The sequence below is a fragment of the Mytilus edulis genome, chromosome 10 (assembly GCF_963676685.1).
Source record: "Mytilus edulis chromosome 10, xbMytEdul2.2, whole genome shotgun sequence".
Classification (NCBI taxonomy): domain Eukaryota; kingdom Metazoa; phylum Mollusca; class Bivalvia; order Mytilida; family Mytilidae; genus Mytilus; species Mytilus edulis.
The window spans coordinates 16,113,070-16,140,371 of record NC_092353.1 but is presented as its reverse complement, the minus strand read 5'-3'; the positions used below and the strand labels follow the sequence as shown (position 1 = coordinate 16,140,371).

At 32.0% G+C, this 27,302-nt stretch overlaps 1 protein-coding gene across 1 annotated transcript in view; it reads right to left on the bottom strand.

Annotated features, from left to right (window-relative positions):
• The window catches only part of LOC139492613 (uncharacterized), a 50,318-nt gene that overhangs the window by 21,089 nt on the left and 1,927 nt on the right, over positions 1–27,302 (bottom strand). The window lies entirely within an intron of this gene.

Here is a 27,302-nt window from a genome sequence, read left to right as displayed (position 1 = left end):
GTTAAACATTAAAACATCTGTGTGAACGCTCTCACTTCTTTCCCCCTTACATGGAACAGAGGTGTAACAGCACAACGGAAGTACAGCACATTATATTAAGAACAAACTATAAAAACCAGTTGAAAAAGGCATTACTCATCAGATGTATACACATAAATGGACTGCTACTCAAGAAGAGTTTAAATGGCATAGAGTAAAACAACAGTATTATTGCATTACTGAGGTGACAAATCTCTGAACAGTCATAATTTTATATATCAACCCAGCCATTATATCGCTGTACTTACCTATGTTCTGGTGCAGCAAGAATAAATACAGATAAAAGCATGTGAAAACAACTTATCAGTGGAATCATACATAATGCCAAGTATACTTTCTTTTGGTATGGTCCAAAATCTCCAATTATTGTAAATAATGAATCAAAATCCTTGATGTTTGACATATCAATTTGACTTGGAAAAATACAAATATAACACTGATGACCTCTACTTATAGCATTACAATGTTACTGTGTATATGTATTCCTAATTGGTATGTTAAGATATCAATCACATTGTTGTCTTTGTACAAGTACATAGTTTAATATACGGAAAAACTGAATATTGTATCAAAAGTAATTACAAAAATACCTTAAGGGAAAGTTCATAAGGCTAACAAAATCAGACGAAAATATCTATCAACCATTAAACATCTGCAATATTCTGGACAAAGATGCTTCAAAACTATGCCAACTGCATTTTTTAAGTGATAACAATAAACGGTCAAAAAGTGCATTTATATTGAAACATCACTGACTTGACTGGTCTCATATCTTAAGATAGAGGCTTTTTATATTTCAAAACTGATAAAGATAAAAAAAAAAAACGAGGATTTGTCGAATTTCTATAATACAGCTTGAAATCACGAAATACGATAGACATACAGAGAAGCGACAAACAAACAATGCAAGTTGTTTACGCTAAGTTACTCACGACATGTTGGGATAAGGTAATACATATAATGATATAATAGCCAAGAGTCAGAGGAATTGCTTTCCATTTTATTCTAGTTTGCTTATTATTCAAGAAATTAGTTTTTAAACACCACTTTATAGGTCCCACTGAGAGAAAAAAATCCAATTACATTGTCCGGTTGCGTTTGCATTATTTCGGAGATATTACATAAATATTATATTTTATCTTACCTCCTATAGATTTATAGAGATATGATTGGTTAAAGGACTACACGTGGTGACTTTGTATATTTGATATAGGGTGTCCTAAAAAATATAGGGTTAGTTACCATATATGGTTAGTTACCATATGGGATTAGTAAAGAGTTACTTCCCTTTCAAAACAAAATCGATGCCACAACCTTTATAAAAACAACACGGTGTTGAGGAAAAATCTGAAAGGATGCAACAGACGAAGAAATTGATGAAAAAAAGTTTGGAATAAGTTCATAAAACATAAAGCTAACAAGTTTTTATTGTTGGCATATCGAAGTTACTTTCCTTTCAAAACAAAAGAAAAAGAAATCTGAAAGGATTCAACAGAATACATGTAATGAACGATTGAAATAAATTCATAAAATAAATTTAAAGCTAAAGAGGTGCTATTGTTGGCATTTGTTTTCTTTATAGACAAATGCAAGTAGGATCTTAATACAAAGTATTGAAGACTTGATCACTCTGATAGGCCTCTAGTCCAAATATTTTATCTAAACGCACGCAAGAACACCTGTATCGTTTTAAAAGACCCAATAAATTCAAAAGTATCATTTATCAACATCTTAAGAAGCACAGTCATCCTATTAAATATTTAACAGTTCAACCTTTAGAAGTAGTAAATAAGCAGCCTGGTGAATCTCATTCCAAGTTTGTACGATCACGAAAAATAAATGAATTAAATTGGATTAAAAAATTACAGACAGTCTACCCTCTCGGTCTTAATGATAATATCATGGGAATTGGCAATATATCAAGAACCGATTCTGTTAACATTTTGGATATAGTTTCTAAAACTGTTCGTAAAAATCGTTCTCATGGACGCAGAAAAAATCGCAATCAAAGAAAATTTCGGACCAACCATACAAATATTTCGGACCTAATTTCCATTTCAAAAAACAACGGCAGACATTATCTGTTAACCAAGCTTTGTTCTTTACCTATAAATAAATTAAATAAAATTTTAGAGGATTGCAACACAATTTCATATTACAGTCCTAAGTATGAAATTGTCCAAATTATAATGGCATATTGTTATTCTAAACTGTTTCCAAAAATTGATCGCCCTGAAGATCATAAAAAACATTTTATTAAAATAAAGTATGTCAATAAAGGTTTTGATTTTGTAAATATTGCCGGTATTTTTAACGACCATTCTGTTAAAGACCAAATTCCTGGATATTTTGATAATACGGAACTCCCTCTCATTTGTTATATTTACAAGAAATCTACCCGAAAATATGTGTTTAATTATAGCCAATTGTGTAAAGATGTAAATATCACTGAAAATACACCTATGTCGTGTAATTGCAGTAATTCAGAATACACCTATGGACCAATTTCCCATGTTATAACAGGAGACCTTAACATCGTTCGCGACCGAGAGTTAAAATCATTCCTCAGTAAAGGACCTAAATATCGTCCCACGTCAACTGTTAACTGGAATGAGTGTCGTAATATCATCAACGACTCACTCCGCGCCTACTGTTTGAAATGGGTAAAACGGGAAAAAGCTGACAAAAAATCTTTGGACTCTTTTTTTAATTCAGTAATGAAGATAGTTGATATTCGAATACAACATTTTAAAGAACATTTTACCCTCAACAAAAACTATAAAAACCCTATTTCGCGTATCAAAAATAAACTAACAGAACTAGGCAAGGAATTTGTTTTTGTCCCGGCTGATAAAGCTGCTAATAATATCATTATTGTTTGACGTAAATTTTATATAGAGGTTCTGCAAAAGGAAATCACGAATTCACCAACATTCCAACTGACTTCATTTTCAGAAAACGACATCTGTAACAAACATAAACTTTTAGCTACTTCTTTACAAGCAGAACCAAACACAATGAAAGTCCCAACTATGTACTGGCTTCCGAAGCTGCACAAAAAACCTTACAAATATAGATTTATTTCATCTTCCAGCCATTGTTCAACTACTAAATTGTCTGTTTTACTTACTAGTACACTTGGTACAATAAAAAACCTGATAATAAATTGTTCAAATAAGGCCTTTGAAAATAGTGGAATTAATTACTTTTGGAGTGTCAAAAACTCGTTGGAAGTACTTGATAAATTGCATGCATATATTGGTGATTTTGAATCTGTTCAAAGTTTTGATTTTTCTACCCTATATACCACTTTGCCTCATATTCTTATTAAGAAAAAATTCACATCCCTAATTAACTGGGCATTTAAAAAGTCGGAATGCGAGTACATATGTTCAAACTCTTTTAGATCATTTTTTAGTAGCAATAAACAAAAGAACTATGTCAATTGGACATGCTTTGATACTATTTATGCACTTGAATTTTTACTTGATAACATTTTTGTTCGCTTTGGAGATTCCGTATATCGTCAAGTTATTGGAATTCCAATGGGGACTAACTGTGCACCACTTATTGCGGACCTGTTTTTGTATTGTTATGAGTTACAATTTATGACTAAAATTAGCAAAGACCCATCAAAACAACATTTGATACAAAAATTTAACAATACTTTTAGATATTTGGATGATATATTGGCTCTAAATAATGACGACTTCAGTATGTATACTAAAGAAATTTATCCTGTAGAACTTACTTTAAATAAAGCTAATGATAACAATGACCACTGCCCTTTCCTCGATCTTGATATCTATATCATAAACGGGAAGCTTAATACAAAAATTTATGATAAAAGAGATGATTTTTCATTTCCTATTGTTAATTATCCATTTTTAGATGGTGACGTTCCCTTGTCACCATCTTATGGTGTTTATATATCTCAACTTGTACGATTCGCTCGTGTATGTAACAATGTATTAGATTTTAGCGAGAGAAATTTATGTATTACTGAAAAATTATTACACCAGGGTTTTCGATATCACAAACTGGTCAAAACATTTACTAAATTTTATCACCGGTATAAGGAAATAATTCGTAAATATAACTCAACATGCAGACATCTTATACGTTCAGGTATTTCACATCCAAAATTTTATGGAAATATTCTTTATAAAGCACAAAAATGTCAGTATTCTCCTCAGAAACTAACAAAACCTTTAAATAGACTTATTAAAAGGGGATATAGTTACGATACTGTTGTCAGGTCATTAAAGATTGCATATTTTGGCTTTAACATTGATTCACTGATAGGGTCTTTGCATCGGAACTAAACACATTTATTTCTAAAAAAACAGTTGTTGGCATGACACGGGTTATGTTCTTCTCATATATTTTATGATAGTATGATACTAAACCCCTAACGGGAGGGATTGTACCTGATATTCATATGATGAAGACATAATCTTTCAATCAGTTTAATTGAGGTCTGGAGCTGGCATGTCAGTTAACTGCTAGTAGTCTGTTGTTATTTATGTATTATTGTCATTTTATTTATTTTCTTTTGTTACATCTTTTGACATCAGACTCGGACTTCTCTTGAACTGAATTTTAATGTGCGTATTGTTATTGTTTTACTTTTCTACATTGGCTAGAGGTATAGGGGGAGGGTTGAGATCTCATAAACATGTTTAACCCCGCCGCAATTTTGCGCCTGTCCCAAGTCAGGAGCCTCTGGCCTTTGTTAGTCTTGTATGATTTTAAATTTTAGTTTCTTGTGTATAATTCGGAGTTTAGTATGACGTCCATTATCACTGTACTATTATGCATATTTTAGGGGCCAGCTGAAGGACACCTACGGGTGCGGGAATTCTCGCTACATTGAAGACCCATTGGTTGCCTTCGGCTGTTGTTTGCTCTATGGTCGGGTGGTTGTCGCTTTGACATATTCACCATTTCCTTTCTCAATTTTATTTTTTACAGAGTTTGTCTTTAGTGCCGTGTGGAGACAGTAGAGTGCCTCCCCGTGCTTAAGGTTTATGCTCTTATATTATACTAGATTATGGAGTGTGTGTCCGAGCGAGAACTTCTCTATGTTCATTGCTTTAGGAATATCTATCAAAAAGTAGTATTTTAATATTCAGCCCCATTCATCTATTTAGTCATACGTCAGTCGCTACCTTGATATACCCTATCTTTTGTTAAATTTGTCGGGTAACTTATGACAATAAGCATTTGACGTCTTGAGCCGAACAGTTTTATCATTTTTACACAATTTAATCTACTGTGTGATGGTTCATATTCTGGACGCCAGTCTTTGCTCCTTTGTAATAAATCTACATACCAAAAAACAAATATGAAGCTTAGAAATGGAAAAATATTAAATACTAAACTCGTTCAAAGGGTATCTACACGTCTCAATCTTCAGAATCGCTTATCTAAAAATACTACAATAGCTAACGTTTTTAACAATAAAAATCGTGGTTACCCTTCTATCGATAAGTGTCATGCCAAAAAATGACTTACGTGTCCCCGTCTTTCCACCAACAATACAGTAAGGTCCACATTTAATGGTCGCACATTTTCTCTAAATTTTGAAACTGATATTACTTGAAAAACAAACAGTATTATTTATTTACTCACATGAAACAAACCGGGATGCGGTATTCAGTACGTAGGTGAAACTGGGCGATATTTATCTAAACGCACGCAAGAACACCTGTATCGTTTTAAAAGACCCAATAAATTCAAAAGTATCATTTATCAACATCTTAAGAAGCACAGTCATCCTATTAAATATTTAACAGTTCAACCTTTAGAAGTAGTAAATAAGCAGCCTGGTGAATCTCATTCCAAGTTTGTACGATCACGAAAAATAAATGAATTAAATTGGATTAAAAAATTACAGACAGTCTACCCTCTCGGTCTTAATGATAATATCATGGGAATTGGCAATATATCAAGAACCGATTCTGTTAACATTTTGGATATAGTTTCTAAAACTGTTCGTAAAAATCGTTCTCATGGACGCAGAAAAAATCGCAATCAAAGAAAATTTCGGACCAACCATACAAATATTTCGGACCTAATTTCCATTTCAAAAAACAACGGCAGACATTATCTGTTAACCAAGCTTTGTTCTTTACCTATAAATAAATTAAATAAAATTTTAGAGGATTGCAACACAATTTCATATTACAGTCCTAAGTATGAAATTGTCCAAATTATAATGGCATATTGTTATTCTAAACTGTTTCCAAAAATTGATCGCCCTGAAGATCATAAAAAACATTTTATTAAAATAAAGTATGTCAATAAAGGTTTTGATTTTGTAAATATTGCCGGTATTTTTAACGACCATTCTGTTAAAGACCAAATTCCTGGATATTTTGATAATACGGAACTCCCTCTCATTTGTTATATTTACAAGAAATCTACCCGAAAATATGTGTTTAATTATAGCCAATTGTGTAAAGATGTAAATATCACTGAAAATACACCTATGTCGTGTAATTGCAGTAATTCAGAATACACCTATGGACCAATTTCCCATGTTATAACAGGAGACCTTAACATCGTTCGCGACCGAGAGTTAAAATCATTCCTCAGTAAAGGACCTAAATATCGTCCCACGTCAACTGTTAACTGGAATGAGTGTCGTAATATCATCAACGACTCACTCCGCGCCTACTGTTTGAAATGGGTAAAACGGGAAAAAGCTGACAAAAAATCTTTGGACTCTTTTTTTAATTCAGTAATGAAGATAGTTGATATTCGAATACAACATTTTAAAGAACATTTTACCCTCAACAAAAACTATAAAAACCCTATTTCGCGTATCAAAAATAAACTAACAGAACTAGGCAAGGAATTTGTTTTTGTCCCGGCTGATAAAGCTGCTAATAATATCATTATTGTTTGACGTAAATTTTATATAGAGGTTCTGCAAAAGGAAATCACGAATTCACCAACATTCCAACTGACTTCATTTTCAGAAAACGACATCTGTAACAAACATAAACTTTTAGCTACTTCTTTACAAGCAGAACCAAACACAATGAAAGTCCCAACTATGTACTGGCTTCCGAAGCTGCACAAAAAACCTTACAAATATAGATTTATTTCATCTTCCAGCCATTGTTCAACTACTAAATTGTCTGTTTTACTTACTAGTACACTTGGTACAATAAAAAATCTGATAATAAATTGTTCAAATAAGGCCTTTGAAAATAGTGGAATTAATTACTTTTGGAGTGTCAAAAACTCGTTGGAAGTACTTGATAAATTGCATGCATATATTGGTGATTTTGAATCTGTTCAAAGTTTTGATTTTTCTACCCTATATACCACTTTGCCTCATATTCTTATTAAGAAAAAATTCACATCCCTAATTAACTGGGCATTTAAAAAGTCGGAATGCGAGTACATATGTTCAAACTCTTTTAGATCATTTTTTAGTAGCAATAAACAAAAGAACTATGTCAATTGGACATGCTTTGATACTATTTATGCACTTGAATTTTTACTTGATAACATTTTTGTTCGCTTTGGAGATTCCGTATATCGTCAAGTTATTGGAATTCCAATGGGGACTAACTGTGCACCACTTATTGCGGACCTGTTTTTGTATTGTTATGAGTTACAATTTATGACTAAAATTAGCAAAGACCCATCAAAACAACATTTGATACAAAAATTTAACAATACTTTTAGATATTTGGATGATATATTGGCTCTAAATAATGACGACTTCAGTATGTATACTAAAGAAATTTATCCTGTAGAACTTACTTTAAATAAAGCTAATGATAACAATGACCACTGCCCTTTCCTCGATCTTGATATCTATATCATAAACGGGAAGCTTAATACAAAAATTTATGATAAAAGAGATGATTTTTCATTTCCTATTGTTAATTATCCATTTTTAGATGGTGACGTTCCCTTGTCACCATCTTATGGTGTTTATATATCTCAACTTGTACGATTCGCTCGTGTATGTAACAATGTATTAGATTTTAGCGAGAGAAATTTATGTATTACTGAAAAATTATTACACCAGGGTTTTCGATATCACAAACTGGTCAAAACATTTACTAAATTTTATCACCGGTATAAGGAAATAATTCGTAAATATAACTCAACATGCAGACATCTTATACGTTCAGGTATTTCACATCCAAAATTTTATGGAAATATTCTTTATAAAGCACAAAAATGTCAGTATTCTCCTCAGAAACTAACAAAACCTTTAAATAGACTTATTAAAAGGGGATATAGTTACGATACTGTTGTCAGGTCATTAAAGATTGCATATTTTGGCTTTAACATTGATTCACTGATAGGGTCTTTGCATCGGAACTAAACACATTTATTTCTAAAAAAACAGTTGTTGGCATGACACGGGTTATGTTCTTCTCATATATTTTATGATAGTATGATACTAAACCCCTAACGGGAGGGATTGTACCTGATATTCATATGATGAAGACATAATCTTTCAATCAGTTTAATTGAGGTCTGGAGCTGGCATGTCAGTTAACTGCTAGTAGTCTGTTGTTATTTATGTATTATTGTCATTTTATTTATTTTCTTTTGTTACATCTTTTGACATCAGACTCGGACTTCTCTTGAACTGAATTTTAATGTGCGTATTGTTATTGTTTTACTTTTCTACATTGGCTAGAGGTATAGGGGGAGGGTTGAGATCTCATAAACATGTTTAACCCCGCCGCAATTTTGCGCCTGTCCCAAGTCAGGAGCCTCTGGCCTTTGTTAGTCTTGTATGATTTTAAATTTTAGTTTCTTGTGTATAATTCGGAGTTTAGTATGACGTCCATTATCACTGTACTATTATGCATATTTTAGGGGCCAGCTGAAGGACACCTACGGGTGCGGGAATTCTCGCTACATTGAAGACCCATTGGTTGCCTTCGGCTGTTGTTTGCTCTATGGTCGGGTGGTTGTCGCTTTGACATATTCACCATTTCCTTTCTCAATTTTATTAAGACTTGATCACTCTGATAGGCCTCTAGTCCAAATATCCGTCAGTAAGTTAAATTCGTTACACGGTGTGCTAGTTACATAATAGAATATATATGGGGTCAGTAAATTCCATATATTTCGTATTAGGTCACTAACACACAATATAACTTATAATATCTACTGATAGTGAGCAACATATATGCATTGGTGATCCTCTGCTGTTGTTTTTTATTTGGTCGGGTTGTTGTCTCTTTGACACATTCCTCATTTCCATTCTCAATTTTATATATATATATATATAAGCTGAAAACATCAAATATACTCATGACACGGGTTATGTTCTTCTCATATATGTTATGATGGTATGATACTAAACCCCTAACGGGAAGGATTGTGCCTGATGTTTATATGATGAAATCATAATCTTTTAGTCAGTTTAATTGAAGTCTGAAGCTGGCATGTCAGTTATCTGCTAGTAGTCTGTTGTTATTTATGTATTATTGTCATTTTGTTTATTTTCTTTGGTTACATCTTCTGACATCAGATTCGGACTTCTCTTGAACTGAATTTTAATGTGCGTATTGTTATGCGTTTACTTTTTTACATTGGTTAGAGGTATAGGGGAGGGTTGAGATCTCACAAACATGTTTAACCCCGCCGCATTTTTGCACCTGTCCCAAGTCAGGAGCCTCTGGCCTTTGTTAGTCTTGTATAATTTTAATTTTAGTTTCTTGTGTACAATTTGGAAATTAGTATGGCGTTCATTATCACTGGACTAGTATATAGATAAAGGCAGATGTGGTGTGAGTGCCAATGAGACAACTCTCCATCCAAATAACAATTTAAAAAAGTAAACCATTATAGGTTAAAGTACGGCCTTCAACACGGAAGAACAAGCTATAAAGGTGTGACAATATGATGGCTTAAAAAATATATATAAATATATATTATATATATTTATATTTATATTTAGGATTATATATTCTCAAAAATGTTTATTAAATTGAATAAAATAAAAATAGGGGAATATCTATTAAGAAAAACATGACCTTGTAAAAGGTTGTTCAATTGACCTTTAGGTTATATATAACATGTTTACATGCAGACCATGGCCTGGTGGTGACATGTAGCAATTAGTTAAAACACGGAAAATATGTGTATTCTTTGACCATTAATCTCCAGGTTGGTCAAAACATGTCAATTAAAGTCAACTTAATAGATATTCATCCCTGTATCTTTTGATTTAAGACTATAATGGTCAAATTAATAGAAACCTTGACACTGTTTATATTCTGTATATATACTTGTGTATTTTACTGTATAGAGGAGACCGTCCGTTATGTACACTGGTCCAGACGGGCTTTAATAAAATGCTATTCCACATAACCATGTGTTGTGTTACATGTGGTTATTTTTGGTGCCGTGAAAGTGTTGGTTGGTTGTCAAACCTTATTTAAATAATTTTTCAGTCCTAACTAGAGAAAAGTTTATCTTATTAGTTTATTGTTTTGGTATTTGAGTTCATTTTTATTTTTTGTTCTTATTTAAAATAGATAACATATCGATAATTTAATTTTTTCAAATTAAAGCAGTTAGAACTTGAGGACGACTTTGAACTATCAAATTTAGTAAATGTATTAATTCATTTTGTTGCTATATTTATAGGTATTTTGTTATTAAAATATTCTTAAGTTTAATAATAGGTGTTTAGCCAAGAGAATTTAGTAATAGAGAGGTTCAAATAGTCACACGATACCTTGGTGGCGATCAAATGGTGTCAACTAATGTTGAGGGCGATGGTACTGCCTCCAGAGATGTTAAAATAGCTTCTGCACCATTACAAGAACCAGCCACTAAGAACCATTATCCAGTATTGGATATTGGCTTTGATCATTGGACACAACGCAGACGATTAGATGTACATAAAACTATACGATCACATAACTTATATTGGTAAAGGGAATCGTTCTACAGCATCACAGGTAGATTTGCCTGTAAAGTTTCAGCCGGTGATAACTGAGCAACCTAGTCAGGGACTCTGAATTAACAGAGTAGGTAAGCTAGGTCAGTTAGGAGTAAATCAACGACAGATGGTGGATTACATGCAGGTTGGATTTTCGCCGATGGATGGTGGATCACATGCAGGTTGGAGTCTTCGACGATGGATGGTGGATCACATGCAGGTTGGATTTTCGCCGATGGATGGTGGATCACATGCAGGTTGGAGTCTTCGACGATGAATGGTGGATCACATGCAGGTTGGATTTTCGACGATGGATGGTGGATCACATGCAAGTTGGATCTTCGACGATGAATGGTGGATCACATGCAGGTTGGAGTTTTCGACGATGGATGGTGGATCACATGCAAGTTGGATTTTCGACGATGGATGGTGGATCACATGCAGGTCGGAGTAATTGCAGTACTTCTTAATGACGGGAATTGGCGTTGCAGATAAACAAATGGATTGTTGGAGTTGACAACGACGATCAGAGGAGCAGTTCACTGGAGTCAAAGTTATGAAGACGGTCCGCAGTTGATGGTTGCACCTTTTTCTAGAAATAAGAAGTTCCGATATTTGATGTTACGAACTTAGTTATTCACACAAGAATTGTATGAACTATACATTGCTGAACATTTAGATGTTGTTGAACTTTTGAAATGATTTTGTTTATGAATATTTTTTGTTGTTTTTAGGGAAATTGCAAGCATTCATATTGTCACCGATTTTAACTAAAATATAAAATTATATTTCTTAAGAAAGGGAGGAATGTGACAATATGATGGCTTAAAAAATATATATAAATATATATTATATATATTTATATTTATATTTAGGATTATATATTCTCAAAAATGTTTATTAAATTGAATAAAATAAAAATAGGGGAATATCTATTAAGAAAAACATGACCTTGTAAAAGGTTGTTCAATTGACCTTTAGGTTATATATAACATGTTAACATGCAGACCATGGCCAGGTGGTGACATGTAGCAATTAGTTAAAACACGGAAAATATGTGTATTCTTTGACCATTAATCTCCAGGTTGGTCAAAACATGTCAATTAAAGTCAACTTAATAGATATTCATCCCTGTATCTTTTGATTTAAGACTATAATGGTCAAATTAATAGAAACCTTGACACTGTTTATATTCTGTATATATACTTGTGTATTTTACTGTATAGAGGAGACCGTCCGTTATGGACACTGGTCCAGACGGGCTTTAATAAAATGCTATTCCACATAACCATGTGTTGTGTTACAAAGGGCCCCAAAATTACTAGTATAAAACCATTCAAACGGGAAAACCAACGGTCTAATCTATATAAACAAAACGAGAAACGAGAAACACGTATATATTACATAAACAAACGACAACTACTGTACATCAGATTCCTGACTTAGGACAGGTGCAAAAATTTGCAGCGGGATTAAACGTTTTAATGGATCCAAACCTTCTCCCTTTTTCCGAAACAATAGCATAACATCACAACATAGAAAAACATACGATAAAATATCAATTGGCAGATTTAACTCAATCAAAAAACGTATGATTACACAATGAACGAATAAATTTGATCTGCGATATCTGAATACAAATGCACAGTTAAATAAATATTAGAGACAAACATTCATGACCAAAAAGCTGACAAACAAATTTGTTTAGGAGCCAGCTGAAGGACGCCTCCGGGTGCGGGAATTTCTCGCTACATTGAAGACCTGTTGGTGACCCTCTGCTGTTGTTTTTCATTTGGTCGGGTTGTCGTCTCTTTGACACATTCCCCATTTCCATTCCCAATTTTATCTATACATGGACACATAGAGTCTTCAATCTCATATTCTAAAAAATGTTGAGAAAACTTTTTTATGACATTTATTCTAGGAAAATATATGATTTATTTGGCGATATTTATCTGCGTCTGTAAAGTGTGTTTGAGTTCTTGAATTCGAGGGTTTATTCTCATTCAGGGAAAAACAGTGAGATGTTTTATCGTTGTTGCATCTTTTCCAAGCACGTGACATCAAATAATAAGGCCTCGAATGAGTCATGTTTTATACGTGTAAGGTGAAATGTCTTGCTATCACGTGTAATGTGACACAGTGACAGTATAGGACAAAGTATGGGATACCATAAAAAGGCACGCGGTTTACAGTTTCTTGTAAGAGATTACAAAAAAAAAATAATTGTCAAAGAATATTGTGTTTCCTTTGTCAGTATATTTATATCATATTATGGTGCAAAGAACCTTTTGGCACACGAAAATAAATGCAAAGTAGTTTTCACACGGAATGTAATTATAATATTCTGTCAACAACTTAAAAGTGCATTGACATAGTTATAAGATACCTGATATTTGATTTCCATCTAAAAGTAAATATAAATTATGGAAAGATATTTTGACCGAGATATGATCGTACCTTTTAAAAATCAGTGTAAGGTTTACTGATGATAAAAAATAAGAAATGTGGTAAAATTGACAATGAGACAACTCTCCATCAAAAACACGATCTCCGGTATCGAGTATATGGAAGGTATAAACTATTTAGAATTGACACCATAAGGCTTTACAATCGTTCATTACAAAATTATCCCCATTCAAGCTGCAATGTCTAAGTATGAGCTCAGAACCAACAAACGTAGACTCTGAAACTTGTATACTAGTATATAGTAGTAGATAACCCTCTGGCATTTATGATGAGTAAGATTTAAAAACAAAATTAAAAATTCGTTTTCTAAGACCCACATTAGAATGAGATCAATAAAACCACTAGCGGCATCGATATTGTCAGTGCCCTCTTTAGTTAATTATAAAAAGACGACATATTGTTGTTATACGATTGGCTTTTCGTGTCATCACAACAGTTAAAACCCTGAGATAAGTTCTTTAACAAGGAAAATACTACTTATTTCATGAATCTATGTTTCATAGAAGATGACACATTCTATAAAAACTGTGGCGCAAATGAATGATAGCCAATGATGATGGCTTTATAACTAATACAAAAAGTATTCGGTATTTGAATAATAAAAGATAATTTTGTTGGTTATAGCCGGAAAAAAGACCCAGAACAGGTTGCATAATTGTTATACAGAATACCACAAATATGGCCATATCTGCTTCATGGATTGACCTACATATAGAAATTAACATTGGTGACCGATTTAGACAGATGCTAGAGCTCGATTTTGTTTTGTTTTGACAATAAATCTGCTTATTAAGAAACCAGCGATCAAAGCAGACAGTTTGCACCTTTTTGAAGTATCCTACTTTACGAGGAGGTGTTTAACGACATTGACTACCAACGAGTGTTACGAAAAATCTCTGAGTTCAATGAACGATTTGATTCGAGGTTTGTGTTGCGAAATAACGTTTTCTGTGTATTGTATTGCATTATGTCCGTCTTTTAATCATTGTTTGGTTGGCTATGTCATGTTTTTTACTGTATTGAAAACTTTTCATGTGTAAAAAAAATGTTAGCTGGTCAGTTGTTCGTTACAATAAATATATTGTCCAATGTTAATTTTTAATAAGGATAATACATGTAATTGAAAAGCCAACAGCTCATACATGTAACTGTTTCCTTTTGTAATAATCAGCTTGACAACAAGTTAGAAATACAATAACATCCGAAAACCTATCTCATTAAAGTGTTAGCCTGGGGTCCTGGCTAATCTTGTCAGTATATATATATACGACGCGCAGCTAGATATCGGGCCGGGATACCAGGCTAATTAAAGTGTATTTTATAAGAAGGTTGTCTATACTGTTAAGAACAATAGTAAAACTTCATCAAGTAATTCTTTTTTAATGATATCCATACACCTTTCATAAATAAGAAAATAAATGCAATTGCAGCAATTTGTATATTATACCATTTCTTTATATATGACAACGCATGCTTATTTATAAGTATTACATAACCGACAATACTGCATGTAAAGTCTCATCGAGTCACATAATCAAGTTATTATAAAGAGTAGGAAGACTCTTAACTACTAGTATGTCATTCACAGTCAAAATATTAGGGTTTCTTTCACTAGCAAGTTACCGACAAAAAAAACGGATTATAATTCTTGATTTTGAATCGACAGTTTAATAGTATATTTGATATAATTCGTAAGTGTAACTATTATCTTCTGTGGGGTATTAGAATAGAATTGATATGCGGTATCAATCTGTTGCATGCACAAAATAAGTAAATAAAATTGAGAATGGAAATGGGGAATGTGCCAAAGAGAAAACAACCCGACCATAGAAAAAAACAACAGCAGAAGGTCACCAACAGGTCTTCAATGTAGCGAGAAATTCGCGCACCCGGAGGCGTCCTTCAGCTGGCCCCTAAACAAATATATACTAGTTCAGTGATAATGAACGCCATACTAATTTCCAAATTGTACACAAGAAACTAAAATTAAAATAATACAAGACTTACAAAGGCCAGAGGCACCTGACTTGGGACAGGCGAAAAATGCGGCGGGGTTAAACATGTTTGTGAGATCTCAACTCTCCCCCTTTACCTCTAGCCAATGTAGAAAAGTAAACGCATAACAAATAAATGCACAGAAAAAAGCAACGACAAAAATAAAAGAACAGCGCTTTTATTGTAACAGTTGTTCTTCTTCTTCTCAAAATCACAGTTAAGCCTTCAACACGGAACAACACTGTCATCTTACTTCAAGTTAAAACAACGTAATAATATATATTTATAATTGTTCAGTGGCAGATCCAGAAATTTACATAAGTGGGGACCTACTAACTGCCTAAGAGTGGGCCCGCTCCGGTCATGCTTCAGTGATTCCCTATAATAATCAACCAATTTTTCCTCAGAGGCATATCTTTTTTGACTTAAAATTCATCTAACTAAAAATAACTGTCATTTATATAACAATAACATAATGCATCTTTACCTGTATTCAGGAGTCCCCAGGAGAAATACAGAAATAACCATATGAAATCCTGCACTAATTGATGTTAAACACAACAAAAAATATGTCTTTTTCTGGTAGGGGCCGAATTCACCAAGCTTTTCGACTAATAGATCGTCAAAATGCATCTTTCTTCTTCGACGATCTCCAAATTTGTGGAAAAGTTTAATGGCAGTTGAGAAAAACAAGTATTTATAAATGTGTTGATTGCGAATTTAAATCTAAAATTGACGGAGAAAGGATGAGGTCGATACGGTAAACACACTTGAGTTAGCTGTATCAAATTTTCATTAATCAAAATTGTATATACTGAAATTTGAAACCTATCCCATTTTGACTCAGAATGGTCACAATTGTTGATTTTTATGGAAAGAAAAATAGTTAGAAGATCCTATCAAAGTTATTCAAATCAACTATAAAATCAAACTTTAACTATACAAATGCACTATAGAAGGACAAGGATAGTTTTGTTTTCTAAACAGGACAACAATCTTTTAAGTTTAAATGTTTAAAATTTTGAAAATAGATTAAAAGTACATAAATAATGTACATGTTGGATGTATTTGTATTCTATATTTGGGATACCTTGAATATTCTGGTACATACTGTGCATTTGCCTTGTTTTTTAATTTGATAACTTTTAGTAGTCGGTTGTCATTTTACTTTATAAGAATGATGTTTATCAATTATAACCACTACTAAACTCCAAACAGGAAAATAACATGATTACAAAAATAAGGGTTTAAAATCTAAATCTAGCAGTACATGTACAGTCTATGGAAGAAGCGTATCGATAAAAACTTTTCTTATATCACATAGCGATATTGTCTAATATCAATTGCAAATATGCAGACATTCCATGCGGAAAATGTTGTTTTCGGCAACGAAAAATTAAGAAAATACTAATTTTAAAACTTATTGTTCAAATATAAACAACAATTGAGTCTAAATATGCAGAAGTTAGTTAGAAGCTTACGTTTATGTCAGTGTAAAATTTGAAGTGCTGTGTTTTTCTTATATACATAAATAAACAATGCGATACTTTTAAAATATCATAGCGATGTTTTTGTTATAGCAATATTAGTACCGATTAGTATTAATATTAGACTGTTGTACCCATATTTTGACAATTTTACCTATTATGTCTGTTTTGTTCACGCATCGTTGTAAATATGACAGAATTTGAGACTGTCATACACGTGAGAGGTGAAGTTCTATAAAACCAGGTTCAATCCACCATTTTCTAAATTTGAAAATGCCAGTACCGAGTCAGAAATATGACAGTTGTTATCCATTCGTTTGGTGTGTTTTATCATTTGATTATACCATTTGATAAGGGACTTTCTGATTTTAATTTTCCTCGGAGTTCAGTATTTTTTTTAATTTTACTTCTTAGTAGTATATTGTATGTAAATAAGCAATTTTAAGACCATTGCTTAAATTCAAATTATTTTTGGTAACATCTTACAAATTTCTCAATTGGTTTTGGAAGCAAATCTAATCAAATAAGAGTTTAATAAACAATGCCGTAATCAAATAATCAAATAGCTAAGTAAGTATCAAAATGATTGAACTGTACTTTTGAATCTCCTTTTTTTTTTCTTTTTTTTTTTAAATTAGACCGTTGGTTTTCCTGTTTGAATGGTTTAACACTAGCAATGTTCTTGTTCCTATATAGCGTTGTGTTTGCTGTGAGCCAAGGCTCCGTGTTTAGGGACCTACTTTGATCTATAATGGTTTACTTTAAAAAAATTATTACTTTGATGGAAAGTTGTCTCATTCGAACTCATGCACCATCTTCTTATATCTATAAATCTTTAAAATTTCCCCTTATAAATATCTGCTTTCCAGTCCTCCAACTGAAACATTTGCAGCGGGATTAAACGTTTTAATGGATCCAAACCTTCTCCCTTTTTCTGAAACAATAGCTAGCATAACATCACAACATAGAAAAACACAGGATAAAATATCAATTGGCAGACTTAACTCCATCAAAAAAAGTAAATTAATACACAATGAACGAATGAACGAATATACACATTTCTAACGTCAAAAGACATTTACATCTTATTTATTTGTGTTCTAAACATATTTTTAGTACTCATTGAAGAAATGAATTTATAACAAGCGATACGGATTGTTATTTTGCACTAAGAAAAATTCGCGTATTTATACGATCGGTTACTAGCCAAAAACGAAAGTCAAATCTCTGTGGCAACAATACATCGGAATACCCTCACGGTCATCGCGATGTAAAAGAGCATCCAGGCGGCGAGCTGATTATGTTCATAGGGATATCGATTTACCAACGGGGAAAAGTCTTTGATATCCAAAAAGAACTGTCTTCCTTCTCAATATCGTTTGCTATGTTAATAATAAATTTATTTTCTGTTTGACAAGATTTTTGATTTTCGTTGTATCTGAAGTTGTCCAATTTTTATAGTCTGAGGCTACTCAGTTGGTATCTTTAAAGAGCGGGACATCAGCATTTGTACATTTTAATTTGTTTGGATTATTCATTTTACCATTTGAATATTCATTGTAATTTGGAGCTGTATTGGATTGGATTGTTTGAATGAATGTTTCTTTTAAGTAATGCTATTTTTTGTCTATTTCGATATTACCAAGGTGGGTAGACTATCGAAGTGTGACCAGTAAATTAGAATCTAATAGGTTGGTAGACGTATTTGCAACCACTTTTAAATTCCGCCATTGCATCATCACTTCAAATAGAATTATAAAAAAGAAGATGTGGTAAGATTGCCAATGAGACAACTGTCCACAAGAGACCAAAATAACGCAGACATTAACAATTATAGGTCGCTGTACGGCCTTCAACAATGAGAAAAGCCCATACCGCATAGTCAGCTATAAAAGGCCCCGATAAGACAATGTAAAACAATTCAAACGAGAAAATAACGGCCTTATTATATAAAAGAAAAATGAACGAAAAACAAATATGTAACACATAACTAAACGACAACCACTGAATTACAGGCTCCTGACTTGGGAAAGGCACATACATAAATAATGTGGCGGGGTTAAACATGTTAGTTAGTTGGTTAAGCCATGTGATTGAAAACAATAGACTGAACAGGTTGTTAACACTTTCAACTATCAATAGGGTCAAGCAACATTTTCGGAATGATAAAATCATGTAAGCGTTAATTGTGTTACAGTTACGACATTTTAGTGATGTTGATCCTAAAACATTGAACTGGTCATGATCTAAGTTTGTGAATTATGTTTGCAGTTTTCTTGACATGCGTTGTGACGTGTCATCGTATTAATTCTATATTAGAAAACTATAGCAGTTATATTAGAAAAGTATCGCATTCATAAATTTTTGATATTAAAAAATCATCGCTATGATATAAGACAAATATCGCATTGATATTTTAAAATATAGCAGTATCGTTGACTTATAGGTGATTTTGGCGTAGCAAACAATTGAATTCATCTCAATTGCATTCCACTGAATTTGCTACATGATATTTATAGAATGTGTACATCTACAAATGATAAATCGTTCATCTATGTTTCATTTATTCAATAATTCAATTTTTTCGTTTAAATACACCTTGCTTGTTATTACATAAAATAACTCATGAAAATTATACACCAGACGTATGTCATGTTAAATGTCACACTGTTTTAAGAAAAGAGTCATTACTTTATACCGAAAAATCTGCCTTTCTTCGTACAAATGCTAACATTCGTCTGAAATTTCCCACAATGCAACTCGTTGATATAAGACAATATCGCTCGTTGATATAAGAAAAGCTTTTATCGAATCGCTTCTTCCATAGACTGATAACTATAAAAACAAAAGTTAATTTAAGTATAGACGCATAGAACAGGAGAAAGATCTGCTCCTTTCCTGAAAAGAATTTCGTCTTAAATAACCTTTTACTAGTTTCATGTGTACAGACTATCAATTTATGATATACATTATTCATGTAACCGAGGGCTTCAGAAAAAATGAATTATTTTCATTGAGGTCCAATTTTATGTTAAATTCTTTCAAAATTCTTTTAAAGAATTCTCATGGAAAAATTAATGTAGAGGCTCGATGAAAGAGGTAGGACTAATAACCTCTTCATGAATTAATTCGATGAGTCAAACTAAATAAAGTGTTTAATCCTACCGTTCTACAAAGACTAAAAGAGACTTAATTGTTGTTCAAAATTTACTAAAATCCTTTTCCAACAGTTTTAACATATTTCCATAAATCTAAATGCAATTAGGCTTGGTATGATGCTGATGAATGCATTTTTTTTTCAAAATTGTAACTCTGCATGTCCCTTCCCAAATTAAATAGTGTGAATCAAAATACAGTTCGTAGTTTAGCTTAAACAGCAATCTGGTGTGATCAGCTTCAATGAGAATATCCCACTTTTACATTTTTGGAAAACATATTTAAATTTTGACGAATACTGACACATTTTTGTTATACATATGTTCTACTAAAAGTATAAAAACCTTTAATGAAACTTTGTTATTGATTATATTGTTTACATTTTTTGTACCAATATATAACAAATGTTTATTTACAAAGTCAAAAAGAATCATTACTTTCTTTCTTCACACGATGTCATTTATACATCTTTAAAGCACTCAACAGTACAAATGATGATGTGTTTTACTGTTTAATATTTATTTAATAACCATGACAACGCCAACCCTACACCGCACAGGGCTATAAGATGAATTATAAAGTACATCCTTTTAAGTTTATTACTTTCAATTACCATATTGCACTGGATTTGTATATTTTATTGTCGCTAATGCACAATCTATAGATTGCATTTTCATTTCTTGTTTATTACTATTTTACACAAATGTGACAACTATAAGGCTGTTCGCTCCTCCGTTTAAATAAAACAGCTTGTTAAAAAGAACGTTGAAAAATTTAAAGAATATGCACGTAAATGACGGAACTTTAAAAGCAGGATAAACATATAGGTCCGTGTACTTGTTTTTGAGATATAAGCCATTGAAAATTTGACGGGAAATGATTTCTGTAGGTTTTTCATATAGTTAACATTAGTACCTTTTCCTTCAAAAAATGTGAAAAAAACAAGATTTCAATGACTATGTGCAAAAAAACTTATGAACTTAAAAAAAAAGTAGGGTAGTGGGTACAATTTTAATTGCCTTACATGGATAAAAGTACAGAATTCTTAATATCAGACAAAAATATCAAAAACAAGAGTAACGAACATCCTTATATACTAAAAATGTAGTTCACTACCATAACTGAGAAAATAATTAAAAATATCATTTGCATCTAAATCTTTTGGATATGAGCATTCTAAGATGCAGCAAAGTCAAGTTTATTATCAAAATGCGATCACTTGAAAAAAGTATATAAGATAAACCTCAAATAAGGTTTAAATACTTTTAGCATTCAAGAGTACGACCAAAAGAAACAACTAACCCTAGCGTCAAACATAATCTGGTAGGTTAAGATAAAAAAATAAGTTCGCCTACATCAGTCTATGGAAGAAGCGATTCGATAAAAGCTTTTCTTATATCAACGAGCGATATTGTCTTATATCAACGAGTTGCATTGTGGGAAATTTCAGACGAATGTTAGCATTTGTACGAAGAAAGGCAGATTTTTCGGTATAAAGTAATGACTCTTTTCTTAAAACTGGCAGTGTGACATTTAACATGACATACGTCTGGTGTATAATTTTCATGAGTTATTTTATGTAATAACAAGCAAGGTGTATTTAAACGAAAAAATTGAATTATTGAATAAATGAAACATAGATGAACGATTTATCATTTGTAGATGTACACATTCTATAAATATCATGTAGCAAATTCAGTGGAATGTAATTGAGATGAATTCAATTGTTTGCTACGCCAAAATCACCTATAAGTCAACGATACTGCTATATTTTAAAATATCAATGCGATATTTGTCTTATATCATAGCGATGATTTTTTAATATCAAAAATTTATGAATGCGATACTTTTCTAATATAACTGCTATAGTTTTCTAATATAGAATTAATACGATGACACGTCACAATGCATGTCAAGAAAACTGCAAACATAATTCACAAACTTAGATCATGACCAGTTCAATGTTTTAGGATCAACATCACTAAAATGTCGTAACTGTAACACAATTAACGCTTACATGATTTTATCATTCCGAAAATGTTGCTTGACCCTATTGATAGTTGAAAGTGTTAACAACCTGTTCAGTCTATTGTTTTCAATCACATGGTTTAACCAACTAACTAACATGTTTAACCCCGCCACATTATTTATGTATGTGCCTTTCCTAAGTCAGGAGCCTGTAATTCAGTGGTTGTCGTTTAGTTATGTGTTACATATTTGTTTTTCGTTCCCTTTTCTTTTATATAATAAGGCCGTTATTTTCTCGTTTGAATTGTTTTACATTGTCTTATCGGGGCCTTTTATAGCTGACTATGCGGTATGGGCTTTACTCATTGTTGAAGGCCGTACAGCGACCTATAATTCTTAATGTCTGCGTTATTTTGGTCTCTTGTGGACAGTTGTCTCATTGGCAATCTTACCACATCTTCTTTTTTATAATTCTATTTGAAGGGATGATGCAATGGCGGAATTTAAAAGTGGTTGCAAATACGTCTACCAACCTATTAGATTCTAATTTATTGGTCACACTGCGATGGTCTACCCACCTTGGTAATATCGAAATAGACAAAAAATATCATTACTTAAAAGAAACATTCATTCAAACAATCCAATCCAATACAGCTCCAAATTACAATGAATATTCAAATGGTAAAATGAATAATCCAAACAAATTAAAATGTACAAATGCTGATGTCCCGCTTTTTGAAGATACCAACTGAGTAGCCTCAGACTATAAAAATTGGACAACTTCAGATACAACGAAAATCAAAAATCTTGTCAAACAGAAAATAAATTTATTATTAACATAGCAAACGATATTGAGAAGGAAGACAGTTCTTTTTGGATATCAAAGACTTTTCCCCGTTGGTAAATCGATATCTCTATGAACATAATCAGCTCGCCGCCTGGATGCTCTTTTACATCGCGATGACCGTGAGGGTATTCCGATGTATTGTTGCCACAGAGATTTGACTTTCGTTTTTGGCTAGTAACCGATCGTATAAATACGCGAATTTTTCTTAGTGCAAAATAACAATCCGTATCGCTTGTTATAAATTCATTTCTTCAATGAGTACTAAAAAAATGTTTAGAACACAAATAAATAAGATGTAAATGTCTTTTGACGTTAGAAATGTGTATATTCGTTCATTCGTTCATTGTGTATTAATTTACTTTTTTTGATGGAGTTAAGTCTGCCAATTGATATTTTATCCTGTGTTTTTCTATGTTGTGATGTTATGCTAGCTATTGTTTCAGAAAAAGGGAGAAGGTTTGGATCCATTAAAACGTTTGATCCCGCTGAAAATGTTTCAGTTGGAGGACAGGAAAGCAGATATTTATAAGGGGAAATTTTAAAGATTTATAGATATAAGAAGATGGTGCATGAGTTCGAATGAGACAACTTTCCATCAAAGTAATAATTTTTTTAAAGTAAACCATTATAGACCAAAGTAGGTCCCTAAACACGGAGCCTTGGCTCACAGCAAACACCACGCTATATAGGAACAAGAACATTGCTAGTGTTAAACCATTCAAACAGGAAAACCAACGGTCTAATTTAAAAAAAAAAAAAAAAAAAAAAAAGGAGATTCAAAAGTACAGGTCAATCATTTTGATACTTAGCTATTTGATTATTTGATTACGGCATTGTTTATTAAACTCTTATTTGATTAGATTTGCTTCCAAAACCAATTGAGAAATTTGTAAGATGTTACCAAAAACAATTTGAATTTAAGCAATGGTCTTAAAATTGCTTATTTACATACAATATACTACTAAGAAGTAAAATTTAAAAAAATACTGAACTCCGAGGAAAATTCAAATCAGAAAGTCCCTTATCAAATGGTATAATCAAATGATAAAACACACCAAACGAATGGATAACAACTGTCATATTTCTGACTTGGTACTGGCATTTTCAAATTTAGAAAATGGTGGATTGAACCTGGTTTTATAGAACTTCACCTCTCACGTGTATGACAGTCTCATCAAATTCTGTCATATTTACAACGATGCGTGAACAAAACAGATATAATAGGTAAAATTGTCAAAATATGGGTACAACAGTCTAATTTTAATACTAATCGGTACTAATATTGATATAACAAAAACATCGCTATGATATTTTAAAAGTATAGCATTGATATTTTAAAAGTATCGCATTGTTTATTTATGTATATAAGAAAAACACAGCACTTCAAATGTTACACTGACATAAACGTAAGCTTCTAACTAACTTCTGCATGTATATTTAGACTCAATTGTTGTTTATATTTGAACAATAAGTTTTAAAATTAGTATTTTCTTAATTTTTCGTTGCCGAAAACAACATTTTCCGCATGGAATGTCTGCATATTTACAATTGATATTAGACAATATCGCTATGTGATATAAGAAAAGTTTTTATCGATACGCTTCTTCCATAGACTGGTTATCAAACATTCCTTTTTTGATGAAATGATATGCAAGATACATTTGCGTTTATTATACACTTATTAAAATAGATACTATCATTTGGACATATCTGTGTCCGTATAGTTTTATATAAGATAGAATCTAATTTACACCTAGATATTATTTTCAATACAGAATGATAAGTTTTCGATAACTGGGGGAAGGGCGGGGCAGACTTTTGTGGATATGACCATCTTATTGAAAATCATGATAAATGCAGGGTATCAATTTTTGTTTAACAACATCTTGGTGTTTAGATGTACGAATATTTTTAAGTACTAACAATTGATATTTCGTTCTTGACATAATCATTTAATCATTGTATATATATTGCGAATCCTGAAATATAATTTTCACTTTATACGCCATATATTTCTTTAATGTAGAATGATAAATAAAAATGCGAACAAAAATCTTAAAAACACGATTTACGGACACGTCTAATATATATTGTAACATAAATTGGATTTTTTTCCTTTGATGTTTTTATGAAATAATTTGCTTAAAAAGTGTGGTGAGGGAAAACCATGGTATATTATATGCAAATTTATGTTGTACCATACTTTGCTAATTAAATATGCAACTCGACTAGAATCCAAAGGAAAAAAGGCGGAGCTTCAGCCATGGTATAACATATTCATTTTCATGTTATTCCATGGCTGAAGCTCCACCTTTTTTTTTTAAATGTATCCGCCTCTAAAATATTTAGGAAGCTGTAAAACATACTAAAAGGTCAAGATCTTCATTTGTTTTCATTTTATAAGAAAAAGGCAATAAATTATGTGTACCACATTTCAAGAAACCCTTTTCAAACTATATAGGATTGTTACGAATTTCCTTAATTTTTGAAACAATTACTAAATGTTTCTTCTTTCAGTTTTGAAAAAAATAAAATGTAAAACTATCATTTCCTTTGCCGCGAAAATGCAATTAAATTTCGATTTAAAAAGGGGGGTATCTATACAAAAAGGAATAAATATCGGCTACAAATATCTGTGAAAAAACATAAGGGGACGTACACTATCTACGCCCCTGGATCCGCCACTGTTAAAATATTGTTTTATCATTAAAATTGTGTTTTAATAAATAATCTAATAAAATAACGGAAGAAAAGCATTTTTCAATTAGATGAAAATTCTGTAAAATATGATTAATTTGTATGATACATTGAAAACAAAAAAAACAAAAATTCTTACCGTCATTAGAATAATTATTTATAATCCTTGTCATGGAATCCGACATTTTTGTTTACCTCAGTCTGATGACATTATGAAATTACCTGCGCCTACAATCATACACGGGGCGCAAAACTAAATCCGACATTTTCTTTACTTTCTGCAAATTCAGGGGTTCTATTACATGAAATATACAGACGATCATACACGAAGCGCAAAAGTGACTTGCGCGAGCTTCCATTTCATTGGATAAAACTGTAACGTGATCAATTTCCAATATTAGTTGAAGGTCTTGAAGCTGTCAATCATTTTATTTATATTACAAATTTTATATACCATGTGTCTTACTCATTAACATATTTAAACAAACTCATCCTTCGGATTCGTTTGTTTAAATATGTTAACTCGTAATAACCATGGTATATATAGTACTTGATGAATATAGTATTCATGTATTATTCAGGCACGGGAAATAAATGTATAATATATGCTTATAAAAGTTACTAATTAGTTATGTTTATACCCGAAGTCATTTGATCGATCGATGATGTAACCTAAAAATGGACGTGTATTTATTCACCTCCATCCACAGCCACGATTAATTGCATTATCTGATCATGGCAAACTTTATATGGCTATTTTCACAACAATTCATAATCTGTAATCTTAACTTCTATCGTTTAACTTTCTCGAGTTGATAAATATCGTATCTCAATTGATGCAGTGGTAGAATATATATGCATACAGTGCAGACAGTGTGTCTTGATGTATGAAAAAATTGAGTTTGAACCCCATTGAAAAAGAATACAGTAGTTTTAAAATTTCACGCGCCATGTGACGATAATTTTATGCATATAAATTTATTAAAATTAAAATTAAGAATTCTAACACTCATGTAATAAATTTATTATATTCAAGTGTAAGACAACTTTATCGTGAACAAAAATGGCCGGATTAGGCACAAAATACTTTATTTCTTTGATGAAAAGGAAAGTTGTATTTTGTATGCTCGTTGGCATATATCGTCAGTTTAGTTCAAAAGATTTAAAAAAAAAAAATAACACTGCTGGTATTATTTCACGTATATCAAACAATATAAACCTTGTAATATATTCATCATATCTTCTTCAATCATACTTAAACTTAATATTCACTAAATGTTGTATTTCACATCACTGTTTTGTTTGTTTACTCATAAAATATGAAAAGTCAATTGATAATGTTTTCAATCCTCTATTTATAGGTATATGTGCATGTATATGATTGTACTGAGCTACACTATATCCTTGTACTTAATCAAAAGACTATATTGACGGGATAACCAATGATATATATATATTCAGAGTTAAAAGTCTCGGTAAATTTGGAATCTTGACTAATGCAGCGTTCAAACCGAGCCGATGATGGCTCCCGTTTTAGATCAGACAGCGCTAAGACACGAAAAGTTAAAACACTTGGATTACTATCCTCATTGATCTGGAATGTCCTAACATTGTCTTAACGAAGTAGTATACGTTTGTCTCAGATGCCTACAAATCAGGAATGGTCCGTAGAGGTAGGAAATGCACCCTGACCGTTAAGTGTGTC